The 13,509-nt window shown below is 39.6% G+C and overlaps 1 pseudogene; it reads right to left on the bottom strand.

Moving 5' to 3' along the window:
* Positions 1 to 1,077: 1,077 nt before the first annotated feature.
* LOC129397883 (uncharacterized) lies at positions 1,078 to 5,521 on the bottom strand (annotated as a pseudogene).
* Positions 5,522 to 13,509: the final 7,988 nt, after the last annotated feature.

Here is a 13,509-nt window from a genome sequence, read left to right as displayed (position 1 = left end):
TGCATTATCTGATTGCAGTGATATTACTATTATTCTTGGAAGTCTTCAATCATTCATAAAAGGCTATCTTCAGATGACCTAAGGTAAAAGTTTGCTTCTTTTCTCCTCTTTAAAGCCAATAACCAAACTGAGGGAAAGCAGGAATAAGACAAAAGAGGAGTGGATACCACAGGAAGAATGCACTCTCAGAAACTCATTAGGGGCTGACATTCATTGAAGACAAATCAATGAAGAAAATTAGAAAAATAGTTCTTACCTCCTCTGGAGTATTTGAAATTAGCTAATAGCAAATACCTTACTAAGGTATTTAAACCATAGGTTCTCAGGCTTAATTATGAAAACCAAATATCTCAAAGATTATTGAAATATAATTTGCTGGGATCTACCTTGAATATTCTGATTCTTTAAACATGGCAAACTACCTAGGTATTTGAAATCATGCTCTCTGGGGAAGACATATGAGATTTGATAAAGATGTATAAAATAGATAATAAACAACTCCCAGTGACACCAATGTTCTACTTATTAGGTTACTGTATTCTAACCCAATAGGTTCTCTGATATTTGAGACCCCAAATTCTAGCTTTTTTTAAAAAAATTCACATATCTCTAGCTTTATGTAATGTTATAAAACATACATTTATTTTAAAATTTGAAAAAAGAACCATGGACATCTATTTAGTGATATGGAAGTGGGACAGACAAGTGCTGGAGGAGAAAGGTGGGTCCCTGGTGAGGGCTCCATCCCAGGGCCTGTGCCCACAGACCAAGGTGAGACAGGCACTCCTGCCTTTGTGCCCAAATGTTGCGTTTCCCAAGACGACCCTGGCCTACCATGCCCCCCTTATAATACAAAGGTCATAATTAAGCCTAACATAATACAACTATCCTTCATACAACCGGGACACACCAAATACATTTCCAACCCAAATACTACTACATGAAGTTAACAATACTTAAATGCTGATGTGAAGGCAATAAATCTTATTTCATATGATAAAGGAGAAAGGAAATAAAATAAGTGTATACATGCACAAACATATTTTTAACAAAAGAAGGCGGAAATACTTATGACAGTTACAGTTCCCGCAGCTAGTCACGTGGTCATAGCTGCTATTGATGACTATCTTCTTCTACTACTCATTCTGTATTCCCTTTGCCTTCAGCAAGCACCTCAGCAGGCTGTGGTGTTTTTCCTGGTGGAGTAACCCAAATCTTCATTCCTGAAGGATCTGGGTCGTTTGTAGTCCTACCTGGATTGAGCTGTTGTAGTTTCCCATTGACCTTAATCACAGGACATGGTAATATTAACAGATGCCCTAATGGATCTCCTATGTTCCATGAATACCCTTCCTTACCTCCATTGTGGAGTAGTAAACTGATTTCATCTTGATACTTAGGGTCAGTCACTCCAAATACCTTCTTAGCCTGTTGATTGAAAGGTAGGAGGAGGAAGTATCCAGATGGCAATCTTAACGTCCAGTTTAATGGAATCATTGTTGTGTCTCCTGGTGGCAACGTTCCCCCCTCTGGAACAAAAACCTCCAGGCCAGCAGAATGTAATGTCGTGGGAACAGGAAGCAAAAATTTTACTAGTGGATCACTATGGGTGATGGTGAGTGGTGCCACTTCCACTTCCACACCTTGATTTCTGGACCCATGAATCTTCATTTACGGGAGAAACAGTACCATATATTGGATGCTCATTCAGAGCATACAGGGCCTTCTGGAGAACTTTATCTCAGCCCTGCAAAGTTTTGTCACCTAGTTGGCATTGTAATTGTGACTTCAAAAGGCCATTCCACTGTTCTATCAATCCAGCTGCTTCAGGATAATGGGGAACATAGTAAAACCAGTGAATTTCATGAGCATGAGCCCACTGCTGCACTTCTTTAGCTGTAAAGTGAGTGCCTTGGTCAGAGGCAATGCTGTATTGAAGACCATGATGGTGGATGAGGCATCCCATGAGTCCACGGATGGTAGTCTTGTCAGAAGCATTGCATGCGGGAAAGGCAAACCCATATCCGGAGTAACTGTCTATTCCATTGAGGACAAACCTCTGCCCTTTCCATGATGGAAGAGGTTCAATATCATCAACCCGCCACCAGGTAGCTCACTAATCACCTCGAGGAATGCTGCCATATCAAGGGCTCAGTGTTGGTCTCTGCTGCTGGAAAATTGGGCACTCAGCAGAGGCCATAGCCAGGTGAGACTTGGGGAGTGGAAGTCCATGTTGCTGAGTCCATGCGTCACCTCCATCCCTGCCATCATGACCACTTTGTTCATGGGCCCATTGGGTGATGACAGAGGTGCTTGGGAAAAGAGGCTATGTGGTGTCCACAGATGGGTTATCCTATCCACTTGATTATTAAAATTCTCCTCTGCTGAGGTCACCCATTGGTAAGCACTGACATGGGATACAAATATCTTCACAGTTTTGACCACTCATTGAGGTTCAGCCACATGCCTCTTCCCCAAATTTCTTCGTCACCAATTTTCCAATCATCATTCTTCCAAGTCCCTGACCATCTAGCCAAACCATTGGCCACAGCCCATTAATCAGTGTATAATCAGACATCTGGCCATTTATTTTTCCATACAAAGTGCACAGTCAGGTGCACTCCTCAAAGTTCTGCCCACTGAGAAGATTTCCCTTCACTGCTGTCCTTCAGGGATGTGCTAGAGAGGGACTGTAGTGCCGCCGCTGTCCATTTTTGAGTGTTGTCTGAATATCGTGCAGACTCATCTGTGAACCAGGCTCTGGTCTTCTCTTCCTCTGTCATTGTATCATAGGAAACTACCCAAGAGGTCATTGGTGCAGGCTGGGGGAGAGAGGCCAGGGTGGAAGGGGTGGAGACCATGGGCATTCGATCCACTTCCTCATGTAACTTACTTGTGCCTTCAGGACCTGCTCGAGTCCAGTCACGTATATACCACTTTTATTTGATGATGGAATGCTGCTGTGCAAAACCCACTTTATAGCTAGATGGGTTGGAAAATACCCAGTTTATGATAGATAGTTCGGGTCACATGGTGACTTGATGACCTATAGTCAAACATTCATTATCCACCAAAGCCCGGTAACCGGCCAAAAGCTGACTTTCAAAAGGAGAGTAGCAATCTGCAGAAGATGGCAGGGTCTTGCTCCTAAATCCTAGAGGCCTCTGCTGTGATTCACTTATGGGGGCCCACCAAAGGCTCCAAACAGCATACCTATATTTCACTGACATCTTAAGCACCATTGGATCTGCTGGATCATGTGGCCCAAGTGGCAGAGAAGTTTGCACAGCAGCCTGGACCTGTTACAGAGCCTTCTCCTGTTCTGGACCCCACTCAAAACTGGCAGCCTTTCAGGTCACTCAATAAATAGGTCAGAGTAACACAACCAAATAGGCCCACTAGGAATCGTACCTCTTTCTTGGTTGTAGGATGGGCCAAATGCAGCAACCTATCCTTCACCTTAGAAGGAATATTTCCACAGGTCACACACCACTGAACCCCTAGAAATCTTACTGAGATAGAAGGTCCGTAAATTTTAGTTGGATTTATTTTCCATACTCTGGCACGCAAATGTCTCACCAATAAGTCCAGTGTGTTTGTTACTGCTTGCTCACTGGACCTAATCAGCATAATGTCATCAATGTAACGGACCAGTGTGATATCTCACGGAAGCGAAAATCTATCAAAGTGTTCCCAAACAAGATTATGACACAAAGCCAGATAATTTATGTACCACTGAGGTGGTACAGTAAAAATATATTGCTGACCTTGACAGCTGAAGGCAAATTGTTTCTGGTGGGCCTTATGGACAGGAATGGAGAAAAAGGCATTTGCCAACTCAATGGCTGCATACCAGCTACCAAGAGATGTGTTAATTTGCTCAAGCAATGAAACCACATCTGCAGCTACATTTGGAGTCACCACTTGGTTAAGCTTACAAGAATCCACTTTCCTTCTCCAAGATCCATCTGTCTTCTGCACAGGCCAAATGGGAGAGTTGAACGGGTATGTAGTGGGATTCATGACCTCTGCATCTTTCAAGTCCTTTATGGTGGCACACTAATCTCCACAATCCCTGCAGGGATGCAATATTGTTTTTGATTTATAAATTCCTAGGTAGAGGCAGCTCTAATGGCTTCCATTTGGCCTTTCCCATCATAATAGCCATCACCATACAAGTCAGGGAGCCAATGTGGGGGTTCTGCCAACTGCCAAGTATGTCTATGCCAATTATGCATTCTGGCACTGGGAAAATGTCTACAGGATGAGTCCAGGGAACCACTGGAACCACTATAAGTGGGACCTAAGCAAAAACTCCATTAATTACCTGACCTCTATAAGCCTCTACTTTAACTGGAGGACCATATCAGGTTTTGGATCCCCTGGAATCAATATCAGATCAGAGCCAGAGTCCAGTAGTATCCAAAATGTCTGATTATTTCCCCTTCCCCGGTGCACAATTACCCTGGTGAAAGGACAGTAGTCTCCTTGGGGAAGAATGAGTGAAAGATTCACTGCATAAATTGTTGATATTCAGTGGTGTCCTACTTCAAGGGGACCCGACCTCCCCTTCACTCAAGGGGTTCTGGGTCTGTAAACTGGCTCAAGTCTGGAGACTGATTGAGGGGCTGTGATTCTCTCTTTTTACAATTCGAATTAGTTTTCTGTCCATTTGACCTAGAAGTTTTCTGCTTGTATAAATTAAGTAGAAATGCAGTAGGCTTCCTATCAATTTCATTTCTAGGAACCCCATGGTTAGTTAGCCAATGCCAGATCTCTACACAAGTAAGAGTATTCTGATTGCTGCTTTGTCTCTGCTGTTTGTCCATTACAGTATCTATGCCCACCTTGCCTTTGACGGTTGAGTGCCACCATTTGGCCCCTGCCACCCTGGAATCAAATTATTCCCATTGTATTTTACATTTTTTAGTTGAGTGACTGCAGTTCCTACCATTAGATCTGACATACAGAAAAAAGCAATTACAGGGCTCTTCAAAGACGCAGGTACTGCTCTCACAAATCTATTTCACAAGGCATTGGTCAAGGGTATATCTTCTGGACCCTCCCAGCTTGGATGAGTAGTTCTAAAGTGACTAATCGACTCCACCAGCTTAATCTTCCTAAGTCTTTGGATCCCTTTCTCTACATTAAACCAAGGGAGATCAGATATTCTCAGCTCACTCACAGTGTGCCATCTTTTAATCCATATTTCAGCTAAAAAAGCAAATAAACTATTAGAACCTTTGTTAAATCCCTGAGCAGCAATATTAAATTCCAAGTCCCTATTTAGTGACCCCAAATCAATAAATTCAGCCTGATTCAACTCCGTATTCCTTCTACCATTATCCCACACCCTTAATGTCCATTCCCATGCCTTTTCTTCAGATTTCTGCTTGTATAAATTAGAGAACTCAAGCAGTTCTTTTCGAGCGTAGTGCACCTCCTCATGGATCACACTCTCAACTTCACCTCCAGGGGCCCGCCGTAACTTTAGTCTAGTTAGAGGTCTAGAAGCAAACATGGGTGTTGGAGGTGGCTCCTGAAGAGAATCAATGTTATCTTGCCTGGCAACTGCCTTGGGGGAGGCCATCACTGTTGCCTCAGGCAGGGCAGGATTTATCTCCTCAGACAAAGGTGAAAAGAAGAATGGCAGCATGGGTCAGGCAGGTGATGTGGCCACTACTGGAGATGGGGCAGCTGTTTCTTTTGGCAAAAAAGGTCTATCAGAGTTTACAAGCTCAGTGTCCTCAACTTTACTAGGGTCTCGCCACATGTCTGCATTCCATTCCAAGTTGCAGGGTTTCATTCTTTTCCAGTAATACTCTCACTTCAACAGTAGCCACCTGGCGAGGCTGTGCAGGCACCTTTCATTGCAGGTCAGCCACTCTCATGACAAGAACTTGTGTCTGTTTTTCTACAATTTCAGCTCTTTCTCTACAGGAGATACGACTCTCACTCAGGGCAGTCTTAGCAGATTTGAGGCTCAGTATCTGCTTCTGAAGGTGGGAGATAGAATCCCTGAGTTCGTCATTTTCTTTCATCACTTTGTCCACTGAATTTAGGAGCAACTAACCAGCTTCATTATGTGTGTTGGTTCTCCAATGATCTTCAAAGTTATGTATAGTCACTAAACTCCGTGCCCCTCATGAATAGTGAACCAGGAGTGTCAAACGCATTTGTTTTGCAAAACTCTCTAAACAGTTTCTGCCAAGGACTATCAGTGCTCTTCATAATATTAGAAGTAGAGTCCTTAGCATTTTGGGGTCTAATCATATTAAGCAACCAACTGTAGAAACCCCAAAACCAATGAAAGAATTCCATTCTTACTATTCTGTTGCTCTAGAATCACTCCTGGTACCAAAATTCGTATTAGTCACGGTTCTCTAGAGGGATAGAACTAATAGAATATAATATATATAATATGTATATTCTATATAGAGGGAGATTTTATATATATTATATATAACAGATTATATATTATATAATTATATATAAATATAATATATATTATAATTATATATAAATATAATATATAATAATTATATATTAATATAATATATTATCATTATGTATTAATATAATATATTGTAATTGTATATTTAATATATAATATGTAATATAAAAATATATTATATTATATATTACATCATATATAATATATAACATATAATTGTGTGTGTGTGTGTGTGTATATATATATATATATATATATTTAGAGAGAGAGAGGAGTTTATTAAGTATTAACTCACACAATCACAAGGTCCCACAATAAGCTGTCTGCAGGCTGAGGTGCATGGAGAACAAGTTGAGTTCCAAAGCTGAAGAAATTGGAGTTTGATGTTTGAGGGCAGGAAGCATCCAGCATGGGAGAAAGATGTTTGCTGGGAGGCTAGGCCTGTCTCTCTTTCCACATTTTTCTGCCTGTTTATATTCTAGCCATGCTGGCACCTGATTAGATTGTGCCCAACTGGATTAAGGGTAGGTCTGCCTTTCCCAGTCCACTGACTCAAAGGTAAATTTCTTTTGGCAACACCCTCACAGACACATGCAGGATCAATACTTTGTATCATTCAATCCAATCAAGTTGACACTCAGTGTTAACCATTACAACTATATTATGCACCACAGGAAAAATAAAAAAAGTGTTGTACTTAAAAAAACTAAACATAATACTAAAAAGTGAGATAATCATTGTTCATATGGTTATATATTTGTCCATAAATTTTCGGTATATTGATTTGCAAATAATTTGATTGTATTATACTTTTACTAACGTATCACTAAACATTATACCAAAAACATATATCTATGCTAGAAAAAGTTTGTCCCTACCTTAAATTAAACAGACTGCTATTTAATTTAGAAAAATTAAAAATCTAAAAACATATTCGATTTAAAAATAATTCCTATATTGCATATTGGTTGTGAAATATCATAAATTCTGACATGTAAAACAGTTGTGTTTAAGCATTGGTCAACCCTTGTTTTTTTTTTTTTTTTTTTTCTGGGACAAGCTCTTACCCTGCCGCCCAGGCTGGAGTGCAGTGGCGTGATCTCCGAGGTTCCAGTGAACCCTATTTCTTTCTTTTTTTTTTTTTTTTGAGACGGAGTCTCGCTGTGTCGCCCAGGCTGGAGTGCAGTGGCCGATCTCGGCTCACTGCAAGCTCCGCCTCTCAGGTTCAAGCCATTCTCCTGCCTCAGCCTCCCGAGTAGCTAGGACTACAGGCGCCCGCCACCACGCCTGGCTAATTTTTTGTATTTTTAGTAGAGACTGGGTTTCACTGTGTTAGGCAGGATAGTCTCGATCTCCTGATCTCGTGATCCGCCCATCTCAGCCTCCCTAAGTGCTAGGATTACAGGTGTGAGCCACCACGCCCGGCCCAGTGAACCCTATTTCTTAAAAACAGTTCTCAGCCGGGTGAGGTGGCTCACGCCTGTAATCCCAGCACTTTGGGAGGCCAAGCGGGGGTGGATCACTTGAGGTCAGGAGTTCTAGACCAGTCTGGCCAACATGGCGAAACCCCGTCTCTACTAAAAGTACAAAAAAAAATTGTAGCCAGGCGTGGTGGTAGGCTCCTATAATCCCAGCTACTCGGGAGGCTGAAGCAGGAGAATCACTTGATCCTGGGAGGCAGAGGTTGCAGTAAGCCGAGATCATGCCACCACACTCCAGCCTGGGTGACAGAGGGAGACACCGTCTCAGAAAAAAAAAAAAAAAAGTTATAAAATGAGATCATTTTTCAACTACATTGACCTTAATAAGTGTAAATTGTTGACTGGATTAAAACAACACATAAGATATCCTTATCACATCAAGAATTTCATAGTACCAAATTATACCATATGTCTACCATAGTTTAACAAAATCCATATGTTTGTGGTTATTTGGGTTTTTTCAGTTATTCTTATTTTGCACAATTCATATTTACCATAAATTTGAAGATTTATGAGTTCAGTTTTACAAATTACAAGTTATTCTCATGTCAATCAAATTATTTCATTAGAGAGCAACTCTAGAAGTAGAAATGTTTGTCAAAATATATATATATCACATATTGATACATATTAATAAAATACTTTTCAGAAATTTTTAATAAAAACTTCTACCAAAAACATATAAGAACATGTATTTTTTTCTATCCTTATCAAAGCTTCTTACTACTAATATATATATATATTCCTACTGCTTCTATATTATGTTATAATATATAAGTACTACTATGTTAATATTATATATATAAAATAATAAGTAGTACAAATATATACATATTATCCCAGTTAATTTAATGTTTTAACAAAAAGGTCACATTCTATTATAATTACATTTACTTATTAAAGTAAAAAAAAAACTACCATAACTCCACAGTCTAGAAGTCATATGCATTTATATTATGCATATATATGCATATATAATATATATTATAATATATAATATAAGTAGTACTACTTATATATATTTTCACATAATTACAGGTTAAATTTTTTTTTATGATTAATCATGAAGAAACATCTTTTACATGTATATTTGATTTGTTTTTTGTGAATAATCTGTTCATGCTCTGATCATACACACTGTGAAAGGAAAATAAATCTTGGAGCCCCAAAATCACTAAGCTAAAGGGGAAAGTCAAGCTGGAAACTGCTTAAGGCAAAATTGCTTCCCATTCTATTCAAACTCACTCCTCTTCTCACTGAGAAGACAGGGGCTTTCATGACTGACCGGGTGCCCTTTCCTGATGTGACTGAGCTAGTATTTGTGATACAAGTCAAAGGTTTTCCCTCTATTTCCTCTCTTCTTCTCAAGCAGAAGGAAGGGGTCCTTTTTGGAGTCATGAGCTGTGGAACGTGGAGTTAGGGGAGGTGTGGCACCAGCAGTCCCTTAGCTACCCCACCTGGTGTCTCAGTAGGTTGCAAGTCCCCGAAGTCCCCAGGCTCTGCGCCCTGTTCAGCACTCCTGCAACCTTGGAGTTGCAGTCCTTGTGGCCTAGACTGCATTTCGAACTTATTGAGATCCCCAGAGCACTTTAGCCTGTGGTAGCGAAGCATGCAGGAACCTAGGTTCCAACTGCTGGGATGAGTGAGTCTTCTCTGCTTAGTACTGGGCTAAATGCTCCCTCTGTCTGCTGGCATTGGCTGAGTTTTTCCGGCTTTGCTTTCTTCTATAACAGAGCAGCACTGAGTTCAATGCACTGTCTCACAATTGCTGTGCTCTTCCTCTCCCGAGTAGCTCAGATTCTCTCTCTGCACCAAGCTGCCACTGCCGGGGGATAGAGGGGTGGTAGCAATTCAAGACTTTTTTCTACCTCCTCAGTGTCTCTTTCAGTGACATGAAGTTAAAATCAGGTACGGTGAATGCTCACGTAATTTTTGGTTCTTATGAAGGTGCTTTTATGTGTAGATAGTTGTTAAATTGGTGTCTTTGTGAGGGGATGATCAGTGGAGGCTTCTATTTTGCCATCTTGCTCCACCTCCTCTTGATAAGTTTTCTACCATGTGCAGGTGACTCTTGGACAACATAGGTTAGAGCTGCGTGGGTCCACTTACATACATATTTTCTTTCACTCTGCCACTCCAGATATAGCAAGACAAACCCCTTTTCTTTCTTCTTCTCCTAAGATTCCTCAACATGAAAACAACAGGGTAAAGACCTTTATCCATTTCCACTCAATGAATATTAAATATATTTCATCTTATGAGTTTTTAAATAACATTTTCTTTTCTATAGCTTGTTTTATTGCATGAATACAGTATACAATATACAGAATTGGTTAATCAACTATTTATGTTATTGCTAAAGCTTTCAGTCAACAGCAGGCTATTAGTAGTTAAGTTTTTTGAGAGGCAACGGTTATATGTGAATTTTAAACAGTGCAAGGGTCATCCCTAGACCTCATGTTGTCTAACAGTCAACTGTATATTAATTCTTAACTCTTTAAATGAAAAACTGAGTGCAAAACTTAAAAGCTGATTGGGAGCAGTGGAGAAGCAGGAGTTGAATGTGGAGAATTTTTTTTTTTTTTTTTTTTTGAGACGGAGTCTCACTCTGTCGCCCAGGCTGGAGTGCAGTGGCGCGATCTTGGCTCACTGCAAGCTCCGCCTCCCGGGTTCACACCATTCTCCTGCCTCAGCCTCCGAAGTAGCTGGAATCGAATTGGTCTCTTTGTTTTGAGAAAACACGTGTAGCATCTAAATATTCCATTTTACTCTTTTGGCCAAGCATTCCTATAGAGAGCATGCTTTACTCTATTACTTGAGCAGGGAAAATAGGGCTCTTGGCCACAGAGGTGGTGAAACAAGCTTTCTGGTAGCATTCCGGGAGCTAGAAGATTTAGATTTCTGAGAAGCCCCACTGTTCACAGTTCAAGCATCTTTTCTCATCCCCTGGAGTGCAATGTGCCTCAGGCCCAGATATTGTATATTTCAATTTTTTTTTAGGGAATAAAGCCTCCATCTCCGGCCTAGGTAAAAAAGAGTAATTGCAATTCTGAATACTTTATATACAGACTTCGAATAAATTCATTAGTATTCATCCCATTTCTCACCTATGCATTTTGAGGTACTCACTTCATACAATTTCTGAACATTTATTGGGTCCTACAGTGTGAAACAGCTTATTACATCACTTTTTTGTAGTAGATATCAAAGTACCTGATTGTTTCACGACTCCATCATTTCAAATTTCCAAAAATTAACTGACATCATGAGTGTAGTTTTCTCCTTTTCTATTCTTTGTATCATTAAGACTACATTTTGGTATTTGTTTTTTTAATAGTCAAAACACAGGGCAGTGTACAAACAATGTGCTCAATCCATTTCATTTGTTAAGACTATCATCCAAACAGTTTAGTTGAGCATTTGGGTTTCTTTGTTTTTTCATTCTTTCCTTTCCTTTTTTCCTTTTCTGAATAGACAGGCTCATACAGACAGTTCTCACTGATAAATAGTTAATATATATTTTATGTTGTGACATCCCATATTCCTAGGTTTACCTGGAAATTTATTGTTATTATTACTGAAACTATTACTGACCTATGTTTATGAAAATCAGTTCTGGGTTTTCTAAAGCTGTATAGAATTTAAATTCTATTTATATGTAAATTAGATATAATTGCATTTGTATAAAATTTTTAAAAATATAAATAAAAGTATCAAATTAATAATTTTTTCACAAAATATAAATATTTATAAACATAATTCATTCATAAAACATAAACCATAAACATTTTTGCATAGAACACAGTAAAAAGAAGTTGATTTCAAACTTAATAATAACAGACAAACAGAGAGCCAAATCATGAGTGAACTCCAATTCACAATTGCTTCAAAGAGAATAAAATACCCAGGAATCCAACTTAAAAGGGATATGAAGGACCTCTTCCAGGAGAACTACAAACCACTACTCGATGAAATAAAAGAGGATACAAACAAATGGAAGAACATTCCATGCTCATGGATAGGAAGAATCAATATCGTGAAAATGGCCATACTGCGCAAGGCAATTTATAGTTTCAATGCCATCCCCATCAAGCTACCAATGACTTTCTTCACAGAATTGGAAAAAACTACTTTAAAGTTCATATGGAACCGAAAAAGAGCCCACATTACGAAGACAATCTTAAGCAAAAAGAACAAAGCTGGAGGCATCACACTACCTGACTTCAAACTATACTACAAGGCTACAGTAACCAAAACAGCATGGTACTGGTACCAAAACAGAGATAGACCAATGGAACAGAACAGAACCCTCAGAAATGATACCACACATCTACAACCAACTGATCTTTGACAAACCTGACCAAAACAAGAAATGGGGAAAGGATTCCCTATTTAATAAATGGTGCTGGGAAAACTGGCTACCCATATGTAGAAAGCTGAAACTGGATCCCTTCCTTACACCTTATACAAAAATTAATTCAAGATGGATTAAAGATTTAAATGTTAGACCGAAAACCATAAAAACCCTAGAAGAAAACCTAGGCAATACCATTCAGGACATAGGCATGGGCAAGGACTTCATGTCTAAAACACCAAAAGCAATGGCAACAAAAGCCAAAATTGACAAATGGGATCTAACTAAACTAAAGACAGTCTGCACAGCAAAAGAAACTACCATCAGAGTGAACAGGCAACCTATAGAATGGGAGAAAATGTTTGCAATCTACTCATCTGACAAAGGGCTAATATCCAGAATCTACAAAGAACTCAAACAAACTTACAAGAAGAAAACAAAGAACCCCATCAAAAAGCGGGCGAATGATATGAACCGACACTTCTCAAAAGAAGACATTTATGCAGCCAAAAGACACATGAAAAAGTGCTCATCATCACTGGCCATCAGAGAAATGCAAATCAAAACCACAATGAGATACCATCTCACGCCAGTTAGAATGGCGATCATTAAAATGTCAGGAAATAACAGGTGCTGGAGAGGATGTGGAGAAATAGGAATGCTTTTACACTGTTGTTGGGACTGTAAACTAGTTCAACCATTGTGGAAGTCAGTGTGGCGATTCCTCAAGGATCTAGAACTAGAAATACCATTTGACCCAGCCATCCCATTACTGGGTATATACCCAAAGGATTACAAATCATGCTGCTATAAAGACACATGCACACGTATGTTTATTTTGGCACTATTCACAATAGCAAAGACTTGGAACTAACCGAAATGTCCATCAATGATAGACTGGATTAAGAAAATGTGGCACATATACACCATGGAATACTATGCAGCCATAAAAAAGGATGAATTCATGTCCCTTTAGGGACATGGATGAAGCTGGAAACTATCATTCTCAGCAAACTTTTGCAAGGACAAAAACCAAACACCACATGTTCTCACTCATAGGTGGGAATTGAACAATGAGAACACTTGGACACAGGAAGGGGAACATCACACACTGGGGCCTGTGGTGGGGTGGAGGGACAGGGGAGGGATAGCATTAGCAGATATACCTAATGTAAATGATGAGTTAATGGGTGCAGCACACCAACATGGCACATGTATAC

The sequence above is a fragment of the Pan paniscus genome, chromosome 4, assembly GCF_029289425.2.
Source record: "Pan paniscus chromosome 4, NHGRI_mPanPan1-v2.0_pri, whole genome shotgun sequence".
NCBI classification, from domain to species: Eukaryota; Metazoa; Chordata; class Mammalia; order Primates; family Hominidae; genus Pan; species Pan paniscus.
The sequence above is the reverse complement of the archived record's forward strand: the minus strand, read 5'-3'. Positions and strand labels throughout refer to the sequence as shown.